This window comes from Triturus cristatus, chromosome 1_1 (genome assembly GCF_964204655.1).
Source record: "Triturus cristatus chromosome 1_1, aTriCri1.1, whole genome shotgun sequence".
NCBI lineage: Eukaryota > Metazoa > Chordata > Amphibia > Caudata > Salamandridae > Triturus > Triturus cristatus.
Genome location: NC_140579.1, coordinates 1,168,517,242 through 1,168,533,494, shown reverse-complemented (window position 1 = coordinate 1,168,533,494; position 16,253 = coordinate 1,168,517,242). Strand labels below are relative to the sequence as shown.

General features: G+C 44.3%; 1 pseudogene across 1 annotated transcript in view; it reads right to left on the bottom strand.

Annotated features, from left to right (window-relative positions):
• Positions 1-16,253, bottom strand: part of LOC146871804 (PAT complex subunit CCDC47-like) — a 319,820-nt pseudogene that overhangs the window by 190,424 nt on the left and 113,143 nt on the right. Inside the window, exon 7 of the transcript XR_014981079.1 lies at positions 16,016-16,126. The product of XR_014981079.1 is annotated as a PAT complex subunit CCDC47-like (transcript). The remainder of the gene's footprint in view (positions 1-16,015; positions 16,127-16,253) is intronic.

Genomic DNA, 16,253 nt, shown 5'->3' with positions numbered 1-16,253 from the left:
CCAAGCGCGGGTCCAACTACTGACTCAAATCGAGCACAGTGCAATAATACGCTCCAAACGACGAATAAGGGCAAGGAGATTGTGCCGGAGGGCGCAGACTCAACCTGGAATAGAGGCATAAAAATACCAAGTGGTGCAATAAACGACCAGGTAACTCACTCTATTGAGACACTGGAAGCTGATAAGGACATTACTGATTTGTATTCCTTTTCAGAGGATATCAGCCTATCAGGTCTTACAGATGATGAGACTGATGAAGATGAGAATGATCACGATTCAAATATAAGCACAGAATCAGATCCTAATCCCCCTAAAGAAAAACGAGATAGAAGGCGGACGATACTCAAAAAGAAAAGGGGAGACCAACAAGGGACTAATGAACTGACATGGGACTATAGTCCGACCGTTCTGACTTTAAATCAGAATCAGAATGGGAACACAACGCCTCAAGCCTCATCTTCAGCCCAAGCCACTGACAGTGAACACCCTGGTTCCTATGGGGCTTCCGGGGCTACACTGACTCAAGTTATGGACACTGTGCTACAAGCTATTGCCTCTCATCGGGAGGAGACATCAAAAGACAGTCGTAAGGCACGAGTAGCGCTACAGAAAGTTCAAGGCGTAGTTCGCAAGCTGTCTAAAACTATGGGTGCCTTTACTGAAAGACTAAACGATATAGAAGACCGGATTGTGCTGAATGAAACTGAAGCTGCTACAACAAATGAGCGAGTGGGTGCACATGAAACTGATCTTCAGGACATCAGGTGGAAACTGGAAGATTATGAAAACCGGCTTCGAAGAAATAACCTTCGTATCCTTGGTGTCCCTGAAAAAGCAGAAGGAGCAGACTGTCGATCTTTTGTCATACAGCTCTTACGTGATACCCTTCCCGAACTTTCAACCTGGGACTGGAACAATGAGATACAGCGCGCGCATAGAGTCCCCCTAATCTCTAAACCAACAGCAGCTGTCGGCAAATATCCACGTGCAATCCTAGTCTACTTTGGAAATTTTTTACTTCGACAAGCCATATCTGACAAAGTTACGCCCGATAAACATCGTAGTAAGGACTCTATCTCATATTTCGTACGCCCCGACTTCTGCCACTCCACAGTCGAAAGAAGGTGGCGACTCAGACAGTTGATTAAACCCTTTCAAGAAAAGAAAGCAGTGGTATACCTGAACAATCCGGCCAAACTAAAAGTAATTTACGGTGGTCAAATAAAGTTTTTCACATCTGAGATCAAGGCAGAAGAATATCTAAAGACTTTAAAATGATTTACTAAACTGTGTATTACGCTACAATAGGCTATGTCATAGAGAACTACTTGATCCTTTTTTTTTTTTTTTTTTCTTCTACATCCTCTGTTAGTCCTGGTCAGTCATGCTAATCCATCCTCATGGAGTCTTGTTGCCTTTTCTGGGGGGGTGCGGGGGGGTTGGGAGGGCGGTGGGATGGTGCACGGGGGGTGACGGAGGGAAGGGAGGTGGGGAGGGTAAAAATGCATTGTAAAATGAGCAGACGAACGAGTACTAAAGGAACTCTGAGAAACAGTCGAACTCTTCTCTTATTGATCTTTGAATACTATCCAAAACTTAGAATAATAAAATGGGGAAGCTAAAAATAGGATGTTGGAATGTGGCCGGACTCAATGATAAGGGAAAGAGGGCTCAATTTACTCAATTAATGACTCAAAACGCATGGGATATTATATGTCTACAGGAAACCCATATTCCTATAGGAGAGATAAATCAAATAAAAATTCCAGGCTTCAATATTTTGGTTTCAACCACTCAAACCTCTAAAACAAGGGGAGTTACAATTCTAGCAAAAACCAGACTGGGTACCTCAACTCGTAAAAAAGCTGACCCCCTTGGGAGATGGGCCATTGTCCATCTTAATATAGGCATCACTATTTGTTCTATCTATGGTCCTAACCTCGATGACCCTATGCTATTCATTGAACTAGAACTTGCATCATGGGCAGGTACCTTAATTCTATGTGGTGACCTAAATTTAACGTTAGGCCAACCACAATTCAATCACTACAACCAACCAACCCAATACACCCACAGCGGCCGAAAACCCAGGGTATTTAGGGCTGTGCAAAATTTGATTCTCAGCCACAATCTTCGAGACATATGGCCTCTTAAGAACAGAACAGATCCTGGATATACATATTTTTCCTATCCTCACAGAAAATATGTACGTATAGATTACATTTTCACAACTATGGATATTGCTTCAAACGCCGTCATTTTAAAATCCCCTAAGACAATATCAGATCATAATGCACTCTGTATAATATTCGAGGCCCCCAGCTACAAGAAAGTCTATCGACAATGGACATTTGACCGTAAACTTCTTGTTAATCAAGAATACATAACTTATATTAGACAATGGACCAAAGAATTTTTCAACATCAACCGATATAGTGCATCTCGGAATAATGTATGGGACAGCTTTAAGGCTGCATTAAGGGGCGAGACTGCTACTTTTGTAGCTAGCCGCAAAAGAGAACGAGACAATATTCATATACAACTCACAAATAGGCTTACAGATCTCGAATATCTACATGCTCATCAGCTACATTACGGGGGTCAGGCTGAAGACACCCTTAGCAAGATCCTAGTGCTTAAAGCCGAGATCAATAATGATTTAACGCAAAAAGCAGCCGAAATCCTCCAAGCAAACCGAAATAAAATTTATGAGACTGGAGAAAATGTAGGAAGACACCTTGCCCTCAGAACTCGGCAATCGCAGTCTTGCAATTCCATCCAAACCATTGAATATGGCGGCCAGAAATATACTACTCAAGAGAATAAAGCCTCATGTTTTCAGGACTATTACCAAAAACTATATCAGAATGAAGATAAGCGGACAACTGCTGATACTAAGAAGTTTCTAGATGACTGGATCAGAGAGACAAACTTGGCTAGAATTATAGACGAGGACATAAAAAAAGAACTCGATAGCGAAATTTCCTTAACAGAAGTAGAACTAGCTCTATCCGAATTAGCGCTAGGAAAAGCAGCTGGACCAGATAAAATCCCCCTAGATCTCTATAAAATTCTGGGTAATCTAATTATTCCACTTCTACATGATCTTTTTCTCGGGATACAATGGCATGGCAAACCTCCCGAATCCTGGAAACAAACGAATATAGCCATATTTCTAAAAAAAAGATAAACCGCCAGAATTAACAACTTCATACCGCCCAATATCACTGATCAACACAGATTCAAAAACATATGCCAAGATTTTTGCTACTCGTCTTAATAGGATCGTTGAACATCTGGTCTCTCCCTGGCAACACGGCTTCATACCGGATAAGAGTACTACAGATCATACCCGCCGAGTTATCACCCTTTTTGACGCCGTGGGAATAGGGGGCGGCCAGATGTCGATGATCCTATTGGACGCTGAGAAAGCCTTTGACCGGGTCTCTTGGCAGTTTCTTTGGGAAATATTAGCTACTAACAACATCGGACCTGTATTCATAAAATCTATCAAAGCCCTTTATGTTGACCCCACTGCAAGAGTAATGACTGGTGGCTGTGAGTCTAGCAACATAAACATTCAGAGAGGTACGCGACAAGGCTGTCCGTGCTCCCCATTATTATTTGCTTTATACATTAATCCTTTAATTCTCAAACTAATAACATCACCCGTGATCAAACCCATAAAAACAGGCATTTATAGTACCAAAGTTCTCGCATACGCCGATGACATAGCGGTTGTAACAACTAATCCTACACAGGCTATAACTGAAATTGAAGAAATCACACAATCCTTTGGACTATACTCTGGCTACTCATTAAACCAAGATAAAACCATGGTCATATGCACCGATAATACACCCTTTATAAGTCAATATAGAGTTAGTAATGCTAAATATCTAGGAGTCAACATCTCGCCAAAAATCAATGAAATTAATCAACTTAACTATGACCCTCTCATTAAAAAAATCAAAACAGATCTACTCAGAGTAAATAATCTTCATCTTTCCATAATCGGCAGAGGAAACTATGTTAAAATGACTATTCTACCAAAGATTTTATATCTGTTTCGAGCAATTCCTCTCCTCACTTGTAATGATACAATGAAAACATTAGACAGAGTAATATCCTCGTTCATTTGGAATTACGGGAAGATTAGAAGAGCCCTTACTAAGCTAACATTACCACCCTCTAGAGGTGGTTTAGCTATTCCTAATTTAACATATTACTTATGGGCAACCATTTTACAACAAATGGCGATTTTACTCACATCTTGTCCCAATAATAGTATCGACCAAGGGCAATCCCCACCATCCTTACCATCAATCTACGAGCTAATGATGGGTCACAAAGTCAGAGGCCTGTTATTGAAACAAGTTGAACCTTCTTATTTTAAAAAGGTAAAATTTCAAGTCATCACAGATGCCTATAAAACCTGGAGTCGAATTATTAAAACACTGAATCTCAAAGTATACCAAATATACACCTCTATGGGATAGTGCAATAATACCACTCTATCTTAACGATAATATAACGAGACGCTGGGAGACTTTGGGTATTACAACTATTGGCGATCTGCTCGATAGTGACGGCAAAACAACCTTTGATAGAATATATGCCAAATATCAAATCCATCCTTCAGACTACTTAAAATTCATTCAAATTTATACAACCCTTAGGCACACCGAACTATATGTGGATCTTAAGCCCATACCACTCTTAGATCTTATAGGTAAACAATCAACTAGAATCTGTAATATATATGACATTTTCATAAGAAACCACCCTGATGACCTAGAGTTCACAGAAACCCGGTGGGCTAATGAACTGAATAATGCCAATGTCGATATAGATATGAGTCTACACTTATCATCCAAAGTCCTACTCGCTTCCAACCTTAAGGCCCAAGTATACAAAACCATATTCAATCTGTACTACATACCGTTCAAATTATTTACCTGGGGTAAGATAACTCATGATAAATGCCCCAGATGTACACTCGGCCCTGCTAACCTTATACATATGTTCTCGGAATGTCCCAAATTGGATCAGATTAAAAAAAGCATTACAGAGTATGGGGCCGAAATATTTGGACACGAAATTAAAACATCAACCACTATGTATTTGTTAGGGTATGATGAGTCCCTAGGCTATAACAACTCTGAAATCTCCGCCATCTACATTGGCACTGCTGTTTACAGAATTATTCTCGCAGCAAGATGGAAAGATCCTGATGCTCCAACTTTCCAGGGATGGCTTAACAGGCTATTAGCAATATACAAACAAGAACTTGCCATCTATAAAACTAGAGGTAAAAAATCACGGTCATATGGGGAGCAAATTTGGGCACCCATAGCAAATTGGTATGAGCAGCAAAGGGCCTAAATAAACACTTAGTCAATATATTACGGTCTATATATACAACTCTCCTGCTTTGACTTTTTCTACCTTAAAGAGTCTTCTTCTTCTTTTATTATCCTCCTTTCTATGTTAATGTTCTAAAGGAACTAAAGCTGAATTTATGTTACGTCGACTTTATTGTTTGATCTCAATGTTTTGCTCTACTGTCTCGAATCTTGTAATATATGTTACTTTGTATCTCTCGAATCTGCTCAAATAAAAAGTAAAAAAAAAAAAAAAAGGAAGATGATGATACCTAATACCTTCGTCTACTGAAGCAGGCAACTGCATGCACACATAACAATCCTTTGCATCCATCGCATCAACATACTCATACAACAGCTTCGCATAAGCATTGAGTTTGAAATCAGCTTGAGACAAGTCTATATGAAACATACGACTCTCCTCAAGCATCTGAGCTCTCTGATCTCTACCAGTGACCCCTCCCTGTCTCGGAGTGGAAGGTGTGGGTGTTCCCTGAACCTCCCCCTCCTGTCTATGGGCTACCATGTATGAAGTTACTACTACTGCAAATATAACAGCTATCACTATCCCTAACAGTGTGCCTATCACTATTTTAGCTCTACGGTGTGTATTTCCAGGTTCCTCCATTTTTTAACTGTTCTCAATGTTCAGTACAGTCTCTGTTGACACAAGTCTCTTTCTCATCCAGCAATGTTCAGTTCAGCTACTCTCTTTAACCGGGGGAACCTCTAGCAAAGTTCAATTTCTTATCCTTTCGGTCTGGAAGGCTTCCCCAACTCTTCTTCGCCCTCCAACGGAAAATCCCTAACTTTATTCTTCTTCCACTCGGACCTAGGTTATCTTCTTTTCAAACTATATACGCCAAATTTTCAATCAGTCCAGAATAACTGTGGGTCCCAACAGCTGTAGGACCCCTTGCAAGATTTTAAGTTTAAGGGTTGTCAGTTCTTGGGGAGCTGGGATAACTGCGAATATTGGGAAGTCCAGCGTTTCCAAAATCAGACCACGGCTGATGCTCAGAAGTGGCGGATTCGGAATATTGATGGTCAAGATTCCTTCGATCTCCAATCCTGGGACCTTCAACAACACTTCTACTCTCGGAAACGGAGAATTTCCGACCAGTGTGATCGATCTCAGCCGTCCCGTGGCCAGTAAACCTGTCATCAGTCACTGTATATGCCCACTCTGGTGAGGCGTACTTTTGGCACGGCACTCTTGTTCTTTTCGATCGCCTCAAAGCACCTTGGGGTTGATCTTCGTCACCTTGTTCTGCTTCCGATTCTTCAGAAACTGGGGCGAGATCTGTTCTTGGTGCCGATCTCAAGTTTACCCGTCTTTGTCTCACGGGCCAAACCCTTTCTGCTTCGGTGGCACCCCCAGTCTCCCTACTGGTACCCTGTGCACTACTTTCTCCTTCTGCAGGATTTGACTCTGCACTGCCCTCTGCAGCCCTTTCTTCTTCTGCTTCCGAGTCAGCTTCTGTGTTACTTTCACGTTCTCTTTCGGCTTGGTTTAGTGCACAACCAGCTGCATCAGCAACCCCCACAGCTTGACTTGCCCTCTCAGATGGCTCTGCCACCTCAGCTGGGTTTTCGTTCTCGAGAGGGGCTGTTTCTTCCAAGGGTGCTGGAACTCTACGGGTATGGGAGGCGTGTATCCAGTTCGGAAGTCCTCCACACTTCACTGCTGTATTCGTGATCAATATGACCTGGAATGGTCCGCGCCAGCGAGCATCCAGACAACTCTTCCTCACGTGTTTGTGCACCAGTACCCAATCTCCTGGGCACAAGTCATGGCACAGGTCACTTACAGCTGGAACCGTTGCTGTCTGCACCTGCTGAGACACAGAACGGACCACGTCAGCCAGGCCTTTACAATAGTCCAGTATCATATCATCAGTGATATTAATCAAAGCAGTAGCAGGTATTGCTGGCAAGCGCATCGCCCTTCCCATAAGGATTTCGTGGGGTGATAATCCAGTTCTCCTATCGGGGACACTACGGAGACTCATAAGAACCAAAGGTAATGCATCTGGCCACTTCAGGGATGTCGAAGAACACACTTTTGCCATTCGGGCCTTCAGAGTCCCATTAACTTGCTCCAAAATCCCAGAAGCTTCTGGTCGGTAGCTACAGTGCAATCTTTGATCTACATTCAAAGCAGCACAAAGCAGCTTCATAATTTCACTGTGGAAGTGCGTTCCCCTATCTGATTCAAAAGAGGTCGGGAAACCGTACCTCTGGATTAATTCCCTCAATAGTAACTTAGCTACAGTGAGTGTGTCACACCTACGTGTCGGGTAAGCCTCCACCCACCTGGAAAAGACACATACTATGACTAATATGTACCTCAACCCATTTCACTTCGGCATTTCAATAAAATCCAGCTGCATCCTATTAAAGGGACCACCTGACCTACCTATGTGACTCAACGTCACAGCGGTCCTCTTCCCTACATTCATCTGTTGACATGTGACACACCTCTGGCACACAGCTTCAGCCACTGTCCGAAACTTCGGATTGTACCACGTCTGACGAAACACTCGCATCATTGCGTCCCTGCCAAGATGCACAGCACCATGTATCAACCTCGCCATGGGGTTCAACAAACATTCCGGCAACACAGCTCGTCCATCATTCGAAACCCATACATCTACATCTCCCTTCTCACATCCAGCTCTTATCCAGCTGTCCCGCTCCTGATTCGAGACTCCATCTTGCAACTGTTTCAGTTCCTCCCATGAGTCTGCCATAGCTAACATCACATCATAATCTGTTATCTCTTCGTTTCCACAACATAGCTCTCGGTAAAATTACATCCCTGCTCTGCACAAAATCGAGCAACTTCATCTGCGTAATTATTACCCAATGACACAAAAATCATTTCCTTTAGTGTGTGCAGAACATTTGACAACAGCAATTTCATCTGAGCCTTGCAATGCTACCAACAATTGTCGTACATAGTCCCCATTTCGGATGGGTGAACCAGAAGATGTCATAAACCCTCTCTGGGACCATAGCTGTCCGAAATCATGAACCACACCAAACCCATATTGGCTATCCGTGTAAATCGTTACACGGATCTATCAGCGGCCAAACGGGCACGGGTCAAAGCAATAAGCTCGGCCACCTGTGCGGAGTATACTCCTTCTAAACAAGCGGCTTCGACCACCCCTGTGATGGTACACACAGCAAACGCTGCTCTCAGTCGACCAACACTGTCTCTTAAGCATGAACCGTCCACAAAGAAAATCTCGTCTGCAACTGGAAGCGGTTCATTGACAATGTCAGGTCTCGGTTTGGTGCATAGTTCAGTCCCATCGAGACAATCCTCACAATCTTCGTCTACATCTACATTTGGAATAGGCAACAGTGTAGCAGGATTTAAAACAGAACACCTCTTCAACGTCGCATTGTCTGCAGCAAGGTTGACTTGCTCATAACGAGTCAGCCTATTATTTGTGAGGTGCTGTGTTTTAGTCCTAGTCATCAACAATTCGACAGAATGTGGCACATGAACAGTAAGCGGATGACCCATCACAATGCTCTCACATCTTTCGGTACTGACACCTGTTGCAGCAACGGATCTGAGACATCCGGGCAACGCAGATGCTACTGGATCTAAAGTAGCTGAAAAATAGGCAACTGGTCTACGGACACCTCCGTGACTCTGAGTCAACACTGCTAATGCGCAACCTTCCTTTTCGCAACAGAATAAAGCAAATGCCTTGTTATAATCTGGCATTCCCAAAGCTGGTGCACTGCATAAAGCTTCTCTCAGTCTCAAGAATGACTTTAAGCAGTCTTCGTCCCATGGTACCGGATCATTCACATCCTTTCGTGTCAGCCGCTGTAAGGGCTTCGCTTCAAAGGAAAAGTTCGGGATCCACTGGCGGCAAAAGCCCACCATTCCCAGAAACATTCTGACTTCCCTCTGAGTCGAGTGAACTGGCATTCTCAGAATCGCATCAATGCGATCTGGTGACCCCTTCCTCTTGCCTTTCTCAATTCGGTGCCCCAAATACTGGACCTCACTCAAACAGTATTGCAGCTTGTTTGGAGACACCTTGTGACCATTCTCTCCTAGGTAGTTCAACAGAGCAACAGTATCAATTCGGCAGGTGTCTTCCGTTTCCGACGCAACGAGCAGATCGTCAATGTATTGCACTAAAACAGAGTTTTGTGGCAACACAAGGCCTTCAAGGTTTTTCTTCAGGATCTGATTAAAGATAGATGGGCTCTCTGTATACCCCTGTGGGATACGACACCACGTTAATACGCGATTTTCCAGCCGAAATGCAAAAAGAAATTGGCTTTCTTCATGTAGGGGAAATCGAGAAAAAAGCTTGACACAAGTCAATCACTGTGAACCATTCAGCTTCGCATGGGATCTGAAATAGGATCACAGATGGATTCGGTACCACTGGACAACATGGAACAACTATTTCGTTTATTTTCCGCAAATCTTGCCCAATCCTAAATTTCCCACTTGGTTTCTGTAGTCCCATAATAGGCGAATTACATGGGCTACCCATAATTTCCATCAGTATTCCCTGCCTGATCATAGACTCAATCACAGGTTTAATCCCTGCAATAGTTTCAGGAGATAACTTATATTGTGGTGTCCTCGGAAACTCTACGTTCGGTTTAACCTGGATCTTCACTGGGTCTACCCCTTTGACTAAACCAATCTCCTCTCCACTAAGGTCCCATACGTCAATAGACACTGAGTCCCTCAAGTCAAGTGGAAGCTCCTCCACCGTTAACGCTGGATACATTTCCACACACACACGCTGATTTGCAACCTTAAAGGTCGCGTCATCGTCTCTCGTTTCTACCTCCACTCCTTTTGGGGTACAGTAGATCGTGCAGTTGAGCTTGCACAATAAATCTCTCCCTAACAAACAAACCGGACTAGAATCGCACACTAGAAACTGATGTCGATCACTGAAATTTCCTATCCTGATCGGAATTGGCTCCGTCAGTGGACTAATCAGTTTCTTATTTGCTACACCAACATCCTGGATGCTTTGTCCGGAAAGAGCTAACCCCGGAACCACTGCCGATCTTATAGTCGATCTGGTAGCCCCCGTATCAACCAAAAAGGTTGTAGGGTGTCCGTCAAGGTCTGCTTCCACAAAGGGTCCTTTCTGATCTACCTCTAGAATGGCTCTAAGGATGCAATCCTTATCTCTCTCTGATGCCAACCGACTAATATCGTTTTCCTCGCTCACTTCAAACATTGGCATTTGCAAATACGTTCGAGCTCCCTGCTGTACAGTCTGTATTCTGGGTGGCTGGGGAACTTGCACCTGCGGAACACCAGTCCCCCCTTTTACCATTCTAGGTCTAGTCACTGTCTGTACCGCTTCCGTCCCAGGGACCTGAATTATCTCCCCTTCCGGCTGTATCTGATTCCATGGGTTCAGGGGACACTCGCGTCTCCAATGTCCGACCTGGTGACACTGATGACATGTTGTAGTCTTTTTCAATGTCGCCACATCCATGCCTGTTCTGGGGTCTATTGGCCTTGGCCTTCCCTGCCCCTGAACATTCTGATTTCCCGCCTGATAATTTCCCTGTCTCCTCACCAATGCTCCCCCATTAGGCTGTCCCTGAGTGGTTTGCATCTGAACAAGCAGCAAATTATCTTTCATCTTCTTATGTTTTGATTCGATCTCATCTGTGCAATATCGGGCGTACCGCAAAATCTCATCGACGGGCTTGTTCTGCCAACAAATCAAATGCTGCTGTATCATGAGACTAACCTCTGGTTTCAATCCCAACACAAACTTTGAGACGAACTGTCCCATATCCTTAGTCTCCAACACATCTAGGCCACTATATTGCTTAAAAGCCTGTAAAAGTCTCTCGTAGAACTCATGTACCGTCTCCTTAGGTTCCTGCACTGTCCTGTCTATCTTAACCCAATCAATATCTTGGGGTGAAACCTTCTCCTTCAACCAGGCGATCACCCGATCATACATCCTCATTACTGCTGGTGACGGGCCATTTGTGTATGCATTTCTCTCAGGCTCGTAAGTCGGCCAATCAACGGCAATCTTGCATGCTGCCCACAAATCTCCCGGAACTACAATATCAAATAAGGTATTCAGGTCAATCCACAATACCTTTGAAATCTTTACAAAGCGATCAACCTGCTTGTACCACTCTGCGGGCTTCTCCCTAAGCCGGGGAAAATCATTCGTAAATGCCGCCAAATCACCCCTACTCCAGGGTACATGCACCTATCCTCCATTCTGCACTTCCCTTAAAGGGAAGTTTCCTATCTTTACCTGCCCTCCACCCGGAGGTGGGGTCCCTCCTATCATTCCCCTAGAGCTTTTCTTCCTGGACCATTTTTCTTCCCATTTATCGAGCGTCATCCATATACGCATGGCTAGAATCAAATCTCTGCTATGGGCCCTCAATCCGACGACCCTTTTCTCCTCCAATTCCTGCTCACTATACTGCAACCTATGGTTTTCTTGCAACGTTTTAGTTTTAGACAAATCTACCTCATATCGCCTAGCCAATTCTGACAATTTCTCATGTGCAACTCGTGCTTTCCGAGTCACATCCTTCGCTACAAAAAGTAATTCATCTGGTCCATATGTTACCACTCTCTCAAGGGGTAAGCTTCCACTTATTATCTCGTCCACTTCTGCCTTTAATCTTACTACGTCTATCATCCCGGCTCCTAGGGCTCCTTTCAACACCTCTCGACAGACCACCCTTCCTCTACCGTCATCCTCACATTCCTGGTCCTGCGACCTCCTTTCTTCTGACATATCCCTGGGAGCGGGTCGATCTCCGAAAATAACCTGCTCTCTCTCTGCTATCCTTACTCTTGGGTCCTGGCCTCTCAGTGGCGATACCCATGATCGTAAATCTGATCCCGACTCTCTGAGACCCCGACCTCTCTGATCTCTGTTCTCCTTGTCCCCTAGATGAATCTGACATGGCTGGCAATGGTGTACTTCATTCTATAGGGTTCGGAGTCCGGGCCATTGCACCCGCTAGGCCACTTTCCGCGACCTCTCTCCTAACCCCCTCGGCTGTCTGTTCTGGGTTTTCGCCCTCCCCGGTATCTGGGTGATAAATTGGAACAATGGGTCCAATGGTAACCAGTACCTTGAAAGCATCCGGTAACCTCACATCTCTCTCGACCTTTACGCTTGCCTCGGACGGGCTCCTTGTACCCTCTGTTCCTATCGAGAGTCTTCCTTCTACTCTCATCTCTGGGTGGACTGTTACTCATCTAGTGTCTTCTATCTGAATCAATGTCCCTTCTGGGACCTCTGGGTTATACGGAGGTGGTCTCTCTGACAACATTCTTTCCAATAAATCATCATCCATCTCACTCTCATCATCTTCTTCTGGCTTTACATTCTTTACCCCCTCCGATGTGATCAGTAAGGGGTACAGTCTATCTCCTTCTATCGCCTGCACTCGCCACCTTTTCTCCGCTGTGTCCCATCTGGTAAGCCCTGATCGACTTTTTCACCCTCTCCTGATTCCTTCCTCTATCCCTGTCATGCGCTGCTCTAATCCATGCATGTAGTGCTTCGAACTGTGTTGGCCTTGGCATAGGTCGTAACCCTGCCATCACAGATTTCAACTGGTACAACACTGCTAGCCTGAACGAACCATACCTCGGGAATGCTAATTCCCCTTCACCTTGTGTCATTTTATGCAATTCTCAAGCCAAATTATCGTATGCAATCCCACGTTCTTTGCCATATAATGTGCTGGTGTATCCTCAGGAGGAGCCTCTTCTCCCACCCGAGTAACCACATGTTTGTCACCCCTACACATTTCTCGAAAAACCTTAAAACACTTCATGATTAACAAAATTCGATTCCACGCACTGTTTTACCTCTTGGTGTCAAACCCTCCAATAACAGCGCGACTAACGCCAACCGGCCTATCGCAGCGCGGCACTCTCTGACGTCACCTTCCATCGTTCGCAGCAGTTCCCTTTCCTTATGCTTGCGTCTCACGCCTGCATTCGTCCCATTCATACACTGAAATAACCGTTTGTCCCAAACGACTTACTTCTCTGGTTGTCCGTCTACAGCCTCTGACTGTTCGTCCACAGTCTCTCAAAATTTTTGACCTCGGTTGGCAACTGTCTGTCCCCGTCCGACCAGACAGTTCGCTTCTGATAGGTTACAAGTACTCAACTTCACATACAGCAACCCACGACCAGCGTCGAGTTGTCATGCACTCACACATTCGTTCCCCCTATCTCGGTCCAGGTGATCGATGGTACCTCACGATCTCCTTTGGGTGGTCAACAAAATCTACCACGGGTGTCTTCTACACCACAATTCCCGGGCTGCGCGCGCTCACAGCCTGATCTCACAATCACTCAACATTCACTCCAACTCCGCAAGACATCACACAACGAATTGACATCGCAATCTACAACATCTCATCCTGTTCATACTCACTCCAAGGACTGCTGCTTCCTGCCACACCGCCACACTGCTACTCTCCATCAATGTTCACCATCTGCCTTCGTCCGCTGCTCACCATCTGATGATTCACCATCTCTTATCATATATGGGTCTCAAGGATCACTTATCTTAATCTAATCGTCCCTCGCTATCGGAAGTAGCCATCCGTCTCTGCTACCAACTGCTGGGGCCCAATTTTCTTGTTTACCGTTTATCTCCAAGAACCCACTCTGGCCGATTGAACCTTTTTACCTGCCCAATAGCGTGGAGGGAGCAAACACAATTATCAGAGAATACTTTCTGCAATTTGACATAATTAAGGACTCGAGACCAAATCTCTAGTGTTCTTGGGATTTTATTATCAACATAAATGTCTGGCTTTCTCCATAATTCAACTCTTAGACAAAGACCTTTTCTACTAACGAACCAACTGTCCTTGCACCTGCGGTGAGATCATGGGATGGAGAAATACTTCACATCTTTTAACTTTTACAATTTACTGCGGCCTAAAACTTCTAACGAAATAAATCATTGCGGCCCACCGCATTTAGCTAACATAAGAAAATACCAGGCCTCTTCTCTAACGATATATGTGCATTCAGGCCTCTACCGGGTTAAAGCACACTATTAAATCACATCCTAAGCCTTAGTACTTTTACTTTCACATGCATGAATAAACGACATACATGAGTTACTTCAATCAGGTTACACGTTAGCCTAATACATTGCATTGAACAAAACTAGCCATCTGGTATTTCACCGAATATATTCACAATGTAGTTTCACATTTCTAACACTTCTATATTACGCTATAACTGATACATTTGCTTAATACATTGTGCACGATACATCTAAATATGCATTGATTATGTGCGGGTGCCGACTAACGGTGAATATAATGCACCCCTACAATTTTTCAAACCTTTAGGCGCTACATCACCAGCAAGTGGAGCAACAAATCTTGCCTAAACAACGCATCTGCCTTAACCATGTACACGGGTGGTTAAGGCAAACCGCAGTCTAGCTGTCAGATGGGTGGGGAGAGGAACAGGAATCTCCGGATGCAACCAGGCAAGTGGGGCTGTGACCAGGGCTGGGTTTGGGGGGGAGGGAGAGGGGGAGTGTAGTTGTTATGGGTAGGGGTCGGTTTTAGGGCTCAGGGCTGGGGTGGGGGTAGTTTTTTGTGACAGGGACCGACTGTTAGTGCTTAGGGTGAGGGGTCAGGGTAATTTTAAGGGCTGAGGAGGGGTGGATTACAGGGCTGGGTAATCGGGTGTTAAGGCGCAGGTCAGGTGGGCTGGGATATGCAATTTACCACACATATCCCTTTAGCAAACATGCCTTTACAGTGAAATTTGTTGTAAAGGCATGCATGGTGAAGACGCAGTCGTAGTTCAGACCACGTTAAGGCATGTGTGGTTGTATCATAACATCGGCTCATCCTGTTGCTTTGTTAACTTAAACAGTGATAGTGGTTAAAAGAGTGCTTTCTGCAGAAGTAGTGATATACATATATCTTACCAAGATAAACCTTGAATTACATTTCTTCGGATGCATGTGTTTTTATAACATGAAACCAGAGTGCAACTTCATTAGCCAAAAGTAAGAGTTCCAAGTCATGCAGTTCGGAAAGTTTGAGCCAAATTGACTTTATTTGGAAGCATGCGCAACATAGCAGTCCAAGGACAATGGAAAAAATAGATAACCTTTAGTTGCATATTTTTCACACACCTGTAACCCAGCAGTTTCTCACCAATCATTGGTAGATTTAGAACCACTACTACTGCCCCCCCCCCCCCCCCATCAAAGGGAGGTAAACAGACTTACCAAAGTTGCACTTACTTTGTTAGAAAGTAAAGACTGGCATTGCCCTGCTCTTGGACCCTACCCCAAAATTACAAATCTACCATAAAGAAGCAAGCAGACAGAGAAGCTAATAGCCCATTCATTTTCAAGATCAGACCTGACTGGCAAAGGATTAAGTAGATTTACTAATGATGCATAAGACCACTGAGCTGCAAGCCCCCAGAAATACCTGTAAAAGATGTGATGTAAATCAGAGGGAACTTTGACAAATTAATTGTAATCCAAGTCCAATCCGCAACCACAGTATAATACATGTTCCACCTCATCTGATTACACAAACCGAGCATCCTCCCTTCACTGTACCTTTGTGTCCATAATTCCCTCGGTGACCTCTCCCATCTCCGAAATGATCGCCAGTGACTCTGGAAGCCCATACTTTGCCCCAGATTTGGGTTTGTCGCTGCAGAACTCACTCTGCATAAAGGAGAGGAGATCGACCATCATATGTACATGCAAAGAAATCAAGGGAGAAATTATGTAGGGGTGTTTACAAAGAACAGATGTGCATTTCTGGAATTTCTTAAAATTGTAGCTGGAATCT